Here is a 4,924-nt window from a genome sequence, read left to right as displayed (position 1 = left end):
CCCTGCTCCACTGCCATGGGATATACACTCAGCAGTGTCCATATCAATGACACCATACCACAAACAAAAAGGGTATTGTGTTGCTTGGTTCCTGTTCCCAGCAGAGGGAGGTCTGGCCCCTGTGGGTAATCGTGTCCTCAGTGAAAGCCTTTGTCAAACACTGCAGGTGAACTCCTGCCCCACACCCCTGGAGAGACAGGGGCCAGCAGTGCCTGCACCATGGGAGCAGGGAACATGGGAGCTGTTGCCTCCTCTTTCCTCACACGTCTTTCAAAACTTCCACACTCACAGTCAACTTCTTGAGTGTTTTTTCTGTGGGGACGACCTTGCCTGGTAGATATGTTAAAACTAGATATGCACAAGCCACTGAGACCAGTATGTAGCGCTGGTTTCCCAGTTTCTGAGCTCATAATCCATGGCATATCACAGACTTCTGTCCATTGTCCAGAACATGATTAGCTATTTCTGAAATACACTAGCAAGCAGAAGCAGGTCAGCAATTACAGATTGATGTCAACAAAATCAAAATGCTTTGTTTTAGCAGTGACACTCCTTTCACTGAGTAGTTAGCCTTCATGCTGTGACACTTCTGTGAGCCACCTTTTAGTGACCAGGCAGTAGGATCATGGGGGAATTCAGGAAATCTGAGAGGTTGCTGGGTGTTGTTAATTCAATGAGAACTAGCCTTCATGCTTGCATGAGAGATTTTATTGGACAACACCAGCGTATGCTCTCAGGGTGGAACAACACAGAGCTGGTCACTGCTGAGGGATTTTGAGATTGCTCCTCTACTTCCTACTTCATTACAGGTCAGGGATACACCCACTGAGGTCAGTGACCTTCATTAGGGTAAACAGCCTGAGAGGATAAACAGGGGTTAAAGGACTTGAGAGAGCCCTGTGAGTCATCCTGTGCTTAGGCCAGTGGCTAAGGAATTAAAAGACTCAGGAGGAGAGGCTGAGGTCACTTGGTTTGTTCACCTGGAGAGGAGAAGCCTGAGGGGTGACACCATCTCAGTCTACACTTTCCTCAAGGGGGACAGCCGAGGGGGAACTGCTGATCTCTGCCTGGTGACCAGCAATAGGACCTAAGGAAAGGGAGTGAATCTGTATCAAGGAGTTCAAACTGGGACATCTTTCTGGAGCCTTTTGTGCTTGAGTAAACATCTAGTATGCATGCTCAATTTAAGCATTTTGCATTCATTCATTCATTCATTCACTCATTTATTCACTCACTGATTCATTAATTCATTCATTCAATCATTCACCCAAAGATGAAGCCAGAGGGTCAATCAGGCACAGTTATGTTGGTGCACACAAAATTACTGATGTGAACAGTCTTATTTTGTGAGTGCTGCTGTGCTTGAGAAGGGTGGTAGAGCTGCTACTGACTCCCACAGCAGCAGCTTTTACCCCTGAATCCAGCTGGATTATCATGTGAGCAAAGTTTGATGCCAACAAAGCCATGCTGTACATGACTCCAGTGGCTGTGGCACTGCAGTGCACCTGAAGTCTGTGCTCATCAGCTGAGCACCTGCTTTACCTGTGGTGTGGAGGAACCAAGTATTTGCAGGGGTGCAGATGGGCTTCAACATCATGGAAACACTGGATGTGCAAGAAACTTAGCTTCAGGGCACCTATGTGGTCAGCAAGACTGTGCCAAAGGGACACCAGACTGAGAGGTAAAAATATGACACCCCATGTATGACACTAGGATTTACTTAACAAATGGAGCACCCATCAAGACATAGGGTTCATACTGTTCCTCTTCACATCTGTCTGTCAGTCTGCACTGCAAAAGGAGATATAAATCTTTCTTAATGGGCTCATGTCCTTAGACTGAAAATGTTTCACAGATTTTACACTAATTCAAATTCTCATTATAAAAGATAATTTCATAACATGGGAATGTTATGGATGGTTTCTGTCAACATGCTTATTCTAGGTGGAACCTGACAGAAATGGCATTTATTTTTCTTCAGCAGACCTTATCCTCAAAGACACCTACTAGGATGAATGTCCCACTGTGTGCATACACATGACTTTGAGAAATTAGTGAACAGAACATTCTCTATCTAAAGTTTACTTCAGAAAACAATGAGGTTAGCAGCAAACCCCACCCAGTGTGTCCTACAAAGTTTGTTTCATTGTTCCTTTGCGCATCAGGCATTATACACTTATTTTTACATTTTTGCTAAGGCCACAGGTAAGTTCCATGGTGTTTGACTTGGCTGATAATTGTTACCATTTCCTATTCATTACTTCATATGGGAGGGAGTCCTTCTGGCCTGTGGAGACTTCAATGCACATTAATCAGTGGAACATATTCCTTTTTGCTACCTATAGGACATGAGTGTGCTGAATACTACGGGGAATGCACAAGATAATTTCAGAGATTTGTTTCCAGTATGAGTCTTCTAACAAAAAATTAGACATTAAAATAATTGAGATAATGATGATTTGAGCATCTTCAGCTGCTGTCAGTCATAAATGCCTTTTATGGTTCTATTGCACTGGTTTCCAGGATTTAAAAAATTCCTTTGGGCCAACAACTCTTGCAATATTTTGGAGAAGAGGACCGTGCAGTACCAAATGCCTGTTGAAAACCAGGACTGAAATATCATACATGTTGGTGGACAAAGACACTTTAGAAATCTTATGAAAAATAAATTTAACTCCCAGTTGGGCAAGGTTCATCAGTAAGCAGCACTGAACAGCCCTGTTGTTCTTAAGACACAAAACATTAACAACTATTGTCAGCTGCCTCTGCTCTGCTCTGTTTCTTTGTACGTTCAGCTCTTGAGTTCAGGTGCAGTTTCTGTCTCCCTGCAAAGTAACACTCGACCTGAAGCACTTGAGACAAAACACACTAGTATAAAAACTGATGCTCATTTCACAAGGAAAGGCTGAAAGCATTTCAGGGGATTCAAGCCTTCTTCAAATGTAGTAGTATCTTGAAGATTTGAAGTATCTTGAAGATTTCCCTTAAGCCAAAGATAAGAGTGTCACAAAGACAATTTCTCTGTTACAAAGCTACTTATGCGCTGTGCTGAGTTCCTGACACAGAACAGGCCAAGGAATTTAAATAAGTTTTTCTTCTATTTCTTGTCTTTTGGCTTGCAAACTGTAAAAGTAAACTCTAGCATAATTTTAGTGTCTTCTAAGATCTCTGCAAGGTGTCTTCCCATGTCTTAGTGAATGGGATATAAAAGTCCTCAGAAAAGAGAAAGAACATTTCAAGATGAAGAAAAGCATTTTAAACAGAGATCCTGTTTTTCCTCAAGAGACATAAAATGCCATGCTAAACATCACTTTGAAAAGACTCTTGCTCTCTTCCCCAAGTGAAGGTTCAGATGGAGGATCAGAGGGAGGAGTCACCAAGGAATGAGAACAGCAGTGTTTGTTCAAAAGGTGTATCAAAGCCTTGCTTTAGAGCCAGAGACATGTGAGGATTTTGCAAGAGAGGGGTAGAGGATTTTGCAAGATACTGCAGTGAATAGTGGGGTAGAAGCAGCCAGTCCAGCACTTTATGTTGTTTTGGGGCATAATAATGCATTCTGCAGTGATGAAAGGGTTAGGAATTGCAGCCCTCCTTGTCTGCTGTTTTCTATCAAAAACTTTATGCATTTCTCTGCCACAAGAGGACCCACCATCTGGTCTCACACAACACTAATTATAATTAAATAACTGCCTTTATTTGTTTTCTCATTTTTTATTCTCTGCATGGTGGATGATTATGATGATTATTGAGGAACTTACAGAAATGGGCAGTTTTAAAGATCACCTCTGTAGAAATAAAACTACGCTCAGAAAGCTGCCATTCTCTTTTAGTCAAGTGCAATTCATGTCTTGATCAACAGAGGGAGATGCAGTATAACTTATCAACGCATTTCTCAGGCCAGTATACAGCCAAGCCTTCCACACAAAACTCAATGTATTTAGCAAATCTAACTAATTTTGTATCAGTGATCATAGTAACTGTGTCTTAGCCAGTCACTGTACATATAATATTACACTCTCAGGTCAACAGAGAGCTACTTTGGGTCTCAAAGCCAAAGCAACCCTTGCTCATTTGTGTTTTACTTTATTCAGCACTAGGCATGGAAAGCTGAAGCAGGAGTCTGTGCACGTTGCAGTCAAGGACATTGTGAGAAATGGAGGATCCCTGGCAAGCGAGGTAGGATGCATGCAAAGAACAATCCTGGGAAACAAGCACTCTGGTTTCCACAGGGACCTTACCTGCTGCCAGGCCCCCTTGCCCTCAGCAGTCCCACTCCTGAGATTGGAGGCAATCTACTCCTTAAACAGAGGCATCACTCCACAAGCAGCTTTCTTGCAAAATGATGGAAATAAGGTCTCTGAAGTGCCTGCTTTTTAAAATTGGGATATATTAATATCCTCCTGACTTACAGAATGAAAATGCAATTACCCATGGAAATCCTACTGCCCCTTGCCTACTCTACTGCAGCAACTCACATGCTGCTTGGGCTCATGCTGTCTGGCATCAGGTTTACACAACAAACCACACCAAAGGCTTTTGCAAAGCTCCCTTATGACCTTTACAGACTTTTGAGAAGAACAGTACTTTCCTTAGTTACTGTGCAACCACAGAATCACAGAACAAATGAGGTTGTGACCGACCACCTTATCAACCACACCATGGCACACCCAGTGTGCCACACCCAGTTTTCTTAAACACCCTCAGGGGTGGGTCACTAGAGTTGGTGACCCACCCAGGGCAGCCTATTCCATGCCCAACCCCTCTTCCAACAGACAGAAGACACAAGAGAAAGAAGGAAGTAGATACTTGAGAGTTAAAGTGGGCTAGGAAAGAGTAGAAAAGTAACAAGTGGAGAGTAGGCTAAGTAACGAAAATCACACCAATGTGGCTACACGTCATTCTACTTTATTCAGAAACTTTGGTA

The sequence above is a fragment of the Serinus canaria genome, chromosome Z (assembly GCF_022539315.1).
Source record: "Serinus canaria isolate serCan28SL12 chromosome Z, serCan2020, whole genome shotgun sequence".
Classification (NCBI taxonomy): Eukaryota; Metazoa; Chordata; class Aves; order Passeriformes; family Fringillidae; genus Serinus; species Serinus canaria.
The sequence above is the reverse complement of the archived record's forward strand: the minus strand, read 5'-3'. Positions refer to the sequence as shown.